This window comes from Nuphar pumila, chromosome 6 (assembly GCF_984573655.1).
Source record: "Nuphar pumila chromosome 6, dmNupPumi1.hap1.1, whole genome shotgun sequence".
NCBI classification, from domain to species: Eukaryota; Viridiplantae; Streptophyta; class Magnoliopsida; order Nymphaeales; family Nymphaeaceae; genus Nuphar; species Nuphar pumila.
In genome coordinates, this window is record NC_143254.1 from 87,442,053 (window position 1) to 87,454,411 (window position 12,359).

General features: G+C 36.5%; 2 non-coding genes across 2 annotated transcripts; both read left to right on the plus strand.

The window, feature by feature from the left end:
• Window positions 1-2,591: 2,591 nt before the first annotated feature.
• LOC149835044 (small nucleolar RNA snoR1) lies at window positions 2,592-2,686 on the plus strand. Its single transcript, XR_016432903.1, has one exon. It is a non-coding gene; the product is annotated as a small nucleolar RNA snoR1 (small nucleolar RNA).
• A 110-nt stretch (window positions 2,687-2,796) lies between these two features.
• LOC149835045 (small nucleolar RNA snoR1) lies at window positions 2,797-2,887 on the plus strand. The gene has a single exon (XR_016432900.1). It is a non-coding gene; the product is annotated as a small nucleolar RNA snoR1 (small nucleolar RNA).
• Window positions 2,888-12,359: the final 9,472 nt, after the last annotated feature.

The window sequence follows — 12,359 nt, forward strand, 5'->3', positions numbered from 1 at the left end:
GTATCGATTTGAATATATTGAAATGTATAGCAATGTTTGAATGTATTGCATGAAGTTTTTTTCAATTTGATCTGAATAATTTGAATGTATTGAAATATATTGTATTGATTTGAATATATTGAAATGTATTGCAATGTTTGAATGTTTTGAATGAAGTTTTTTTCAATTTGATCTGAATGATTAGAATGTATTGAAATGTATTGTATTGATTTGAATATATTGAAATGTATTACAATATTTGAATGTCTTGCATGAAGTTTTTTTCAATTTTATCTGAATGATCTGAATGATTAGAATGATTTGAATATATTGAAATGTATTGTATTGATTTGAATATATTGAAATGTATTGTAATGTTTGAATGTATTGCAAGTCTCAGATATTTTTTGAATTAATTATGTATGTTCGATAGGTATAGAGTTATGAATTGAATGCACATGTAACGTGTTAGAATTATTTGAATGTATTGCAATATTTGAATGTCTTGCATGAAGTTTTTTTCAATTTGATCTAAATGATTAGAATGATTTGAATGTATTGATTTGAATATATTGAAATGTATTGCAATGTTTGAATGTATTGCCAGTATATTTTTATTTGTTAGAATATGGTTCATGGAGGACACACTTGTTGAGCAACCAGTGGTAGCCAGTCTGAGCCTTCATCTTCACGGGCTCCTTCAATAGGTATATCATTTAAATAATTGTATATTTGATTAGTTAAAATGTACATTGTGTGAATTTCTAAATCATTGTTATGTAGGTGTTGTTTCGCCTACACATGACCCACCTACGTCGGATGCAGGGTCTTCTCAGTGTGACCCACGACAAGTAATTCAAATAGTGTATATTGATGGTCGACCGTAAGTATTTCATTGTCACTTGTTCAATATTTAACTTATAAAAAATGTATATTGATGGTTGATTGTTAATGTGTATCTTTTCATGTACAGTTCAAGGTTTGAGCAACAAGAAGTAATACGAGGAATTACGAAGTCATTACTGCATCATCTTGCGAGACTGGTAGCGCAATAGAAAGAGTACCCGAGAGAGGTGTTGGACAACTTAATTTCCTCATTCATGGTATGTAATCGTTTATCATAACAAGCAGTGTTTTATATTTATGTGTGCTAACATTCTTAAAGTATTTGTAGGCCTCCCATCGCTTTGCGAGTGCAAACGAGGAGAAGGACACGAGGGTAGTATGGTAGAAGGTGACTGCCAATCGATTTGCTGATATGTTGCACAATATGAAGACTGCAACAAAAAAAGTAGCTGGTGGGATAGATGATCCACTACAGTGGAAGGGCCATGGGCCGACTACTGTTAAGAGAGATTATTAGGAGGGCATGTGCGACAAGTGGGTGAGCAATGATTTTCAAAACCGTTCAGCAAAGACTGCACAAAACCGAGCAGTGATGCCCGATGCACATCTACACACAAGTGAATCTAGGACTTTTGGGAGCCACTAGAAGAAAATGGTAAGTCATCAATATATATATATATATATATATATATATATATATATATATATATATATATATATATATTGTTAAATTTGTAAGTATTTCTGTATATTTATTAATTGATTTTTTATATCATGTCACATTGCATGAAGCAGAAAAAAGAAACATTGTGTCTTACAAGGATGTGTTTGTTGAAACACATAAACGTAAGAGCACGAGAGATTTTGTATCAGAGAAGGTGAGAGTGACAACGATATGTATTTATTGTATTAATAAACATTGCAATATACAAGTTACTTTAAATTATGTTATCATAAACATTACAATTCTTAATTATTAATTCATATTCTAATTATTACTTTGTAGGAGTCATACGAGCAACAACACTACAAGAAAATTGTTAATTAGCGACGGAAATTTGTGACGGATTTTTTCCGTCGCTAATTAGCGACAGATTAGCTAGAGATACAATCTGTCGCTAATTCACGACGGATTAGCGAGGAAACAACTTTTATCGCTAATCTGTTGCTACTTAGCGACGGATTAGCGACTGTAATTTTTTGTCGCTAATTTTTATTACAAGAACACCATTTTAGCGATGGATTTAGAGAGGGAACTCTGTCGTCGCTAATTAGCGACGACGTAGCGACAGAATATATTCCGTCGCTTTTTTGGTATTTTGATTTATGACGGCTTAGCGACGGAATTATTCCGTCGCTAAGCCGTCGCTAAATGTCACGTAAATCCCTAATCCCATCCCTCTTTCTCTTTTTCCTGTTTTGATGTCTTGCTCCCGCTCGCCGCCCCCTCCCTCCCGCCGTCCGTCGGCTCTCGCCACCGCCCGGCCGCCGCCGCTCGCCAGCCGCCGCTCCCCGTCCACCGCTCGCCAGCCGCCGCTCCCCGTCCACCGCTCGCCAGCCGCCGCTCTCCAGCCGTCCACCGCTCGCCAGCCGCCGCTCGCCAGCTGTCGCTCCCCGTCAGCCTCCCGCCACCGCCCGGCGACGCGCAGGTAATCATTTGCATCTGCATTTTCTTCTTCTTCTTCTTCTTCTTCCTCCGATTCCTCATCTGCATTTTTGCTTCCTCCGAAACTATCTTTTTATGATTATGTCTTCTTTTTCATTTTTTTCATGATGTTCAATGCTTCTTCTGACACCTCTTGTACGAGAACAACTTTCAAAGCTTGTTCTTTGAGCAGAGATAAGCAAACTGTTCTGAGCGATTTCCTCCATTTCTGTTATTTTTTGCATTTTGTTTTATGGTTTTCATGTGACATCTTTCTTACATTATCTCCCGCTATTTTTCTATATTTTTTTATTTATTTATGTTATGTCCATGATGATTATTTCTTCTTCTGACACCTCTTGTATGAAAACTATCTCTTGAAGTTGTTCCTTGAGCACATGCAAGCGACTATCTGACCTATTTTCTATAATCTTTTTGAGGTTTTAACCGAATTACCAGTTTGTTTTCCAAGTGTTATTATTTGGAATATTTGTTTGGGCTAATGTTTGTTGGATGGGAAGATGTAACATCTTGTGCCATGTTTGTGTTAAGAAAAGGATTTTTGTCATTATTTTCCTTCTATTCAGTTTAATTTTCCTTTCCCTTTATTTCTTTTAATGATTGGGGAAACAAAGGGCATGATAGAAAAATATGAGTTTTAAAAGATTTTGATTGAGAAAATGGGAACAGAGAAATCCTAAAGAGAGTATATCATTATCCCATTTTTAATTGGTTGTGGTTTAGTTTATTGTATATTTTGCAAATGGTTTCTTAGTGTGTCTCTCTTTTTTATAATCTGTTAGGCAAGTGGTTGTTTAGTATTTCTCTGTACTGGTTTATGAAAATTTTGTTTTGTCACCTCTTGTATAAGAATGATCTTCTATAGATCGTCCGTTGAGCAGAGATAAACAATTTATGATCAATTTTCTATTTTTTCTTTGTTTAGTCTTTTTGCTTCCTTTGCATAAGTGTTTGTGTTTCCCTAATTAGCTTCAATATTCATTGCAGTATATTACTTGCACACTTTATTTCATCGCATTTCATCATTAGATATATCATCAAGAGTTTAGTTGTTTTTTGCATTGCATAAGTGTTTGTGTTTCCCTAATTAGCTTCAATATTCATTTTAACACAGTGTTTTTTGCAGATTTCTCAACGGAACTCGCTTGTGCCCCGCCATCCGTGGTAAGTAAGCGACAAAAACAATGCAAATCGGGTAAATACCCGTGGTGAGTAAGTGATGCAATCGCATCACATGTTATTTAATTTATTGAATGTAACACTTTATTGTTCACACACTCACTTAGTTGTTGATATCTAGGGCTGTTTTGTTGGAGTTCGGAGATCATGCTGAGCATGATTTTAATGTATGAATATGGAAGTGTTCTTATTTTTGGAGTACGGAGTCCATGCTATGCATGGTAGTAGTTAGTGGGATATTGAAGTGTGTTTGCTGCAGGTACATGTTTGATATTTGTTTGATATGAATTATTTCGATGTATTGCAAAGTTTGATGTGATTGTATTCATGCTTATATGTAGTTACTTTCAATTTGATTATGTCTTCCATGTGAAATTGTATACTGAAAGCATGCTTCAAATGAATGTATCATGTCATGAATAGTTTGCACATGAAAATATTAAGTTATCAATGCATGCATCATAATTCTTGTGATTGTATGACATCATATATTGCATGATAAATTTGATATTTTCTTCATCATAGCATTCTGATGGTTCTCTTTTAACTGGTTAGGATACTATTCGTAACATCATACGACAGAATGACTGCAAACCGTGAATGGATGTACCGTAGGATAGTGGACAATGAGTTATCGCATGAATATATGGATGGTGTTAACAGTTTTATTGAATTTGCAACGGCAAGTGTCAGTACGGTAGATCCCACAGGTCGGATTAGGTATCCCTGCAAGATTTGTAAGAATAATCGATTTGTAGAACCTCATGGCGTTAGACATCACCTATACAGGAAGGGTTTTGTGAGTGATTATCAGAACTGGGCGTTTCATGGAGAACAATTTAGAAACGATTTTGATGCACGGGTGAATGTGGTGCACGATAATCCATATACGAATTTGATATTTGATGCCGCAGGAACAGAACTGGGTTCTGCTATGAGTTCTAGTGATGTAAGAACTGCCGTAGATGAAGAATCACCAAACGATGCAGCTAGTAGATTTTATGATTTACTTAGAGATGCTGATGAGCCACTTTGGAACGGTTGTGAGAGTCACACTATCTTGTTTGCAGTTCTTCAACTAATGAATTTGAAGTCCGAGTATAATTTGAGTCAATCATGTTTTGACCGTTTGTGCATGATTGTGAAGAGTATGTTGCCTAAAGATGAGAAATTGCCACAAAATTTCTATCGTGCGAAAGTTATGGTCAACGCTCTAGGTATGGGTTACAAAAAGATTGATGTTTGTCCAAATCACTGCATGTTGTATTTCAAGGAGCAGGAAAATGACATATCATGCCCGTCATGTGGGCATCCTCGGTTCAAGCCAAAGACAAGAGGCAATGGTAGCACGAGATCAAAGGAAGTTTCATACAAGTCGCTCCGCTACTTTCCTATCACTCCTAGATTGCAGCGATTGTATATGTCTTCAAGGACAGCTAAACACATGAGATGGCATGCAAATAAAGTTCGACACGATGAAAACAAGATCACGCATCCTGTTGACGTTGAAGCTTGGAAGCACTTTGATCGTACTCATCAGAACTTCGCAATAGAAGTGCGAAATGTTAGACTCGGTCTATGTACAGATGGATTTAATCCATTTGGGGGTAGATCAACTCCATACTCATGCTGGCCAGTATTTGTAACTCCATACAACCTTCCACCAAGCTTGTGTATGAAACGTCCAAATCTTTTCTTGTCTCTGTTGATCCCTGGTCCGACCTCACCTGGCCAAAATCTTGATGTATATCTAAGGCCATTGATTGATGAATTAAAAGTACTGTGGGATGACGGTGTTACCACGTATAATGCCCACAAAAAACAAAATTTCAACATGAAGGCGCTGTTCTATGGACAATCAGTGACTTCCCTGCATATGGTATGTTATCTGGTTGGAGCACACATGGGAGGTTGGCTTGTCCGTACTGCATGGAGGATTCCAAAGCTTTTAGATTGAGGCATGGAAGGAAGCCTTGCTGGTTTGATTGTCATCGTCGATTTCTACCCAGCGATCATCCGTTCCGACGTCAAAAGAATGCATTTAAAGCAAGCACAACTGAAACGGAAGGTCCATCCTCAAGATTGTCCAGCATAGAGATTCTAAGAAGATTGCGATACTTTCCAGATGTATTAACAGATGCCTGCAGTCCTACACCCTTCCGTGGATTTGTGAAGGATCACAATTGGACGAAAAAATCTATTTTTTGGGAACTACCGTATTGGCCGACCCTATTGATACGACATAATTTGGATGTGATGCATGTAGAGAAAAATGTGTTTGATAATGTGTTCAATACAGTAATGAATATTAAAGGAAAAACGAAGGATAATCCAAAGGCCCGTATGGATTTAAAATTAATATGTAAAAGACCAGAATTGGAACTCAAAGAGTATAATGGCAAAGTACTGAAACCAAAGGCGAAGTACGTGCTCGGACCTGATCAAATAAAATATGTATGTCAATGGTTGAGACAACTGAGATTTCCAGATGGATATGTCTCTAACATTGCTCGGGCTGTGAAGATTGACGATGGACAGTTATATGGGTTGAAGAGCCATGATTGTCATATCTTTATGCAACGATTGATACCCCTAGCATTCCATGATATGTTAGACAAACCTATATGGGGGGTATTGTCTGAGTTGAGCGGATTTTTCAGAACATTGTGCGCATCGGAGGTCATTGTATCAGATGTAAAGAATCTCGAGGACTCTGTCATCACCACTGTTTGTCTGTTAGAAAAGATATTTCCGCCAGCATTTTTCGATGTTATGGAACATTTGATCATACATCTGCCATATGAACTAAGGGTTGGTGGCCCTGTGCAATATCGATGGATATACCCATTTGAAAGGTATATGTTTTTTTATATTTGTCTCTTTAATGACAGATATTTAAAATTTGAAATGTATATTCTTGTCAGATGCATGTTCGACCTAAAAAAAAAGGTTCGTAATAAAGCAAGAGTAGAAGACTCTATTTGTGAGGCGTACACTTTAGAAGAGATTTCAAATTTCTCATCTATGTACTTCAAACCTCATATTCCAACACGTTACACATGCCCGCCCCATAACGATGATGAAGAACAAGTAACTGTAGCTGACAAGCTATCGATATTTCAACCACTTGGGCATGCATTTGGTAGTTGCCGATCAAGGCTATTGACAGATCGAGAGCAAGATGCAGCACACATCTATATTCTTTTTAATTGCTCAGCGATCGACCCATACATCGAGTAAGTATATGTATATGCAACTCAATTATAAATCCTTTTATGTTCTATATGTGGATACATGGCTCGGTAATATAAGTATTTGTGGTTTGCAGACGATTTGATCTGGAGTTGCAAAGCGAAGTTTCACATCTCACTGATGCAGAAGTACAAAAAGAACGTGAAACTAAGTTTGTGGAGTGGTTGAAACAGTTGGTAAAGAAGCTAACATAAATTTTGTACTTATAAACAACACTAAGTTACTTAATTGATCGTGATCACAATAATTGTTTATGTCTGTGCGTAGGTTCGCCATGGTGATGTTAAAGATCAAGGAATATGTGATTTAGAAAATGGTCCGACCAAAGTTGTGCAATGCTACAACGGGTATATCGTAAATGGTTATCGATTCCATACAAAAGACTACGGTATAAACAAATCAACGATAAATAGTGGCGTGTGTGTCAAGGGTAGCAGCTACGGTGAAAATGAACATGATTACTACGGTGTTATAGAGGAAATAATGAAGTTGACTTACTTAGGCATGAATAACAGGGTTACGATATTCAAGTGTCATTGGTTTGATCCAACTGCAACAAGACTCGACAAAGCTTCAGGCATTGTGGAGGTGAATCATAAATCCAGGTTTGGAACATATGAACCATTCATATTAGCCTCGCAAGCTCAACAAGTTTATTATACTTCATATCTGAGTATAAAAAAGTCAGATAGAAATGAATGGTGGGCAGTTTGCAAGGTGAAATCCAAACTATACCCCGAGTATGATCAGTTACAGGAAGATGAGTTAGCTGAAGACAGTGATTACTATCAATCAGATGATGTCTATGACTTCGCTTATGGTCACGATGTTGCGCATGATATGCATGTCATATCTCCATTGGCCGATGAAACATTCATAGAGGAATGTGATCCAAATGATGAACCAAGTGGATGGGCAAACAATGAAGAAGAAGAAGAAGAAGAAGAAAGTCAAACTAGTGACGAGGAAGAATTCTCAAGCTAGTGAGCAAAATCTTATACTACAAACCTCTATTTAAATGCATTGTAATACTTGATGTGAGTTGTATTGCAATACTTGGTGTGAATGATTAAAAATTTTATTTGAATGTATATTAATACTTGATACGAATGATTCGAATGCATTGTAATACTTGATGTGAATGATTTCAATTATCTGAATGTATTATAATTTATGCAATTAATGAATGATTTGAATTAGTGCAATACTTGATGTCAATGATTTGAATTATTTGAATGCATTGCAATGCTTGGTGTGAATGACTTGAATGCATTGTAATACTTGATGTGAATTATTTGAATGTATTGTATGACATATGTTATTTGTTAGAATATGGTTCGTGGAGGTTATAGTGGTCGCTCATCCAGTAGTAGCCAGGCTCAGCCTTCATCTTCACGGGCTCCTGTGATAGGTATATCATATAACTAATTAGATGCTTGATTAGTTCAAATGCACATTCTGAGAATTTCTAATGTATTTTTTTACAGATGATGTTGCGCCTGTACACGACCCACCTACACCAGTTGATCACACAAGTCAACAGCCAACACAGGAAACAGGGTCTTCTCAGGCTGGCATAAGAAGACTCATTCGAATAGTGTATATCGATAATCGACCGTAAGTATTTTGTTTTCAATTATTGTATATCTTTTAAATATTTTATATTGATATTTACTGTGTAACAATTCATGTGCAGCACGAGGTTTGAGCCACAAGAAATAGTACGGGAGATTAGGAATTCACTTCTTCAATATCTACCAGGACCAGTTGCTCAATGGAAAGAGTACCCAAAGGAGGTGTTAGACAGATTGTGGTCCTCATTCATGGTATACAGTTGTTCCTCATAGTTAATGTGTTTCATATTTAATTTATTTAAGCAATGTCTACTAACTTTCTAAAAATATTTGTAGGCTTCGAATCGCTTCGCAACTACGGTGGAAGAAAATGATGCAAGGAAGGTATGACAGAAGGTGGCTGCCAATCGATTTGCAGACATGCTGCACACTATGAAGACTGCAGCAAAAAAAGCATCTGGCGTAGTAGATGATCCATTACTGTGGAAGAGCCATGGTCCTATTACTATCAGGAGAGATTACTGGGATGAATTGTGCGATAAGTAGGCGGGAGATGCATTTAGAAATCGCTCTGCGAAGGCTGCACAAAATCGATCGAAGATGCCCGAAGCCCATCTACACACAGATGGATCTAAGACATTTGGGAGCCACCTAAAGAAAATGGTAACTCATCAATATATAATATTAATTTTATAAGTATTGTTGCAAACTTGTGTACTAAATCTTTTGTCATTTAACTTCGCAGAAAGCAGAAAAAGGAGGCAGTGTACCATATAAGGATGTGTTTGTAGAAACACATAAACGGAAGACCACGGGAGTCTTCGTATCAGAGAAGGCGAGAACGACAACAGTATGTATTAATTCTATTAATAATCATTGTAATATATATGCAAGTTATCATAATGTTATCATTAATTATTAATGAATACTTTAAACATTATTTTGTAGGAGGCATATGAGCAACAGATGGTAGAGCGATATGGCGATGACGCTACTCAGCATCCATCATTTGATCCTACAGCATGGGTGACTGCAGCAGGTGAACCCAAAAAAGGTCGCGTGTTCGGGTTTGGGAGTAATATGAACACTTCACCAGTTATTGGTTCTTCCAGTTACGGCTCACCGACTTCTTGCGCCGACATAAGCTCCAAGCAGCCGACTATTCTTTTCGGTGATGATGTACGCCAGATCATTAATGAATCACTGAATAACTACTTTCAATACATCGTCGCCCCCTTTCTCCGAAATGAGATCAAGGCCGCTGTTCAGGATAGGGGATCTTCGATTCCAGGTCCCTCTCAGGTATAATCACATATTCAGTTTTTTGACTGCCTTAGAGCACATATGAGCATGCTATAATAACATATAGAGTTTTTTTATTGCATTAGAGCACATATGAGCATGCTATAATCACATATAAAATTTTTTTGTCTGTCTTAGAGCACATATGAGCATGATAGAATCACATATAAAGTTTTTTTGACTGCATTAGAGCACATATGAGCATGATGGAATCACATATAAAGTTTTTTTGACTGCATTAGAACACATATGAGCATGCTATAATCACATATTCAGTTTTTTGACTGCCTAAGAACACATATGAGCATATTATAATCACATATTCAGTTTTTTGACTGCCTTAGCACACATATGAGCATGCTATAATAACATATAGAGTTTTTTTACTGCCTTAGAACACATATGAACATGCTATATATCATTTATGATAGAATCACATATAAATTTTTTTGCTTTGCCTGCCTTAGAGCACATATGAGCATGCTATATTCACATATTCAATTTTTTGACTGCCTTAGCACACATACGAGCATGATCGAATCACATATATAGTTTTTTTCCTGCCTTAAAGCACATCTGAGCATGGTAGAATCACATATAGAGTTTTTCTAGATGCCTTAGAACACATATGAACATGCTATAATCACATATTCAATTTTTTGACTGCCTTAGCACACATATGAGCATGATAGAATCACATATATATATATATATATATATATATATATATATATATATATATATATATATATATATATATATATATAAAACTTTTTGTCTGCCTTAGAGCACATATGAGCATGATAGAATCACATATAAAGTTTTTTTGACTGCATTAGAACACATATGAGCATGCTATAATCACATATTCAGTTTTTTGACTGCCTAAGAACACATATGAGCATATTATAATCACATATTCAGTTTTTTGACTGCCTTAGCACACATATGAGCATGCTATAATAACATATAGAGTTTTTTTACTGCCTTATAACACATATGAACATGTTATATATCATTTATGATAGAATCACATATAAAATTTTTGGCTTTGCCTGCCTTAGAGCACATATGAGCATGCTATATTCACATATTCAATTTTTTTACTGCCTTAGCACACATACGAGCATGATCGAATCACATATATAGTTTTTTGCCTGCCTTAAAGCACATCTGAGCATGGTAGAATCACATATAGAGTTTTTTTAGATGCCTTAGAACACATATGAACATGCTATAATCACATATTCAATTTTTTGACTGCCTTAGCACACATATGAGCATGATAGAATCACATATATATATATATATATATATATATAACTTTTTGTCTGCCTTAGAGCACATATGAGCATGATAGAATCACATATAGAGTTTTTTTATTGCCTTAGATCACACATGAGCACATGATAGAATCACATATAGTGTGTAATTTATTTCATTATATTTTGTTTATCAATACTGACTGTTCTTTTCTTGTGTAGGCTGCTAGCGATAATCAGGGTAGTGGAGCTGAAGGGACAGATAAAGACAATGAACAAGAAGACGCACAAAATCTTGGCGATGATTAGAGGACTGTGTTGAAGAAGTTCTATTTTTTTTATTTTTCCTAATTGTAATTGTCGAATTGTAAATAATTAAACTTCTTAATTTTAAGGTGGAACGATTAATTGTTGTAGATTCTTGTTATATGAATTTTTTTGTGTGGTTTGTTTTTTATTTACAGGAAATATAAATTGTACAGGAAATAGAAATTGTACAGTTCTCGGTATTTAATTTTCAAATAAAATTTTTTTAATTTTTTTTTGTGTTTGCGACGGTTTAGCGACAAAACCATCCGTCGCTATTCATATTAATCTAGCGACGGCATAGCGACGGAAGTAAATCCGTCGCCAAGCCGTGGTCCCCGTTTAGTACCGGCGGATTGGCGACGGAATATAGCGCTCGTTATTTCGTCGCAATTAGCGACGGACCTGGCAACAGAATAATTCTGTCGCCAGTTAGGGTCGAAATATTCGCGACGTAAGCATACTGTCGCCTCGTTGTCGCTAATCCGTCGCTAACCATGTTAGCGACGGATTAGCGACTGAATGTGGTCGTTGCTAATCTACTGCTTTGTTATAGTGCAAATGATACAACGATATGGCGATGACTCTACTTAGCATCTGTCTTTTGATCCTGCAGCATGGGTGACTGCTACAGGTGAACCCAAAAAGGGTCGTGTGTTCGGGTTTGGGAGTAACATAAACACCACACCAGTCATTGCCTCATGCAGCTCGGGCTCACAGAGTTCTCCCTCCAGCATCAACTCTCAACGTCCTATTGACCCTGCTATGTCTTGGGATGGTGTTTGTCACCGTCTTGAGGATAAAATGCAACACTTTTTAAATGAAGACATTCCCAACCTTGTCTGTAATGAGTTGTGCAACTTTTTTCAGGACAAGGAAACTTCATCTGCATTCAATATGAGCTCAGGTGCCCGTCAGTTATGCATGATTGAATTGCTATAAAATTTTCCTTATAATTTTGTTAATGTCTTTCAGTTTTATTACTAGTCTATG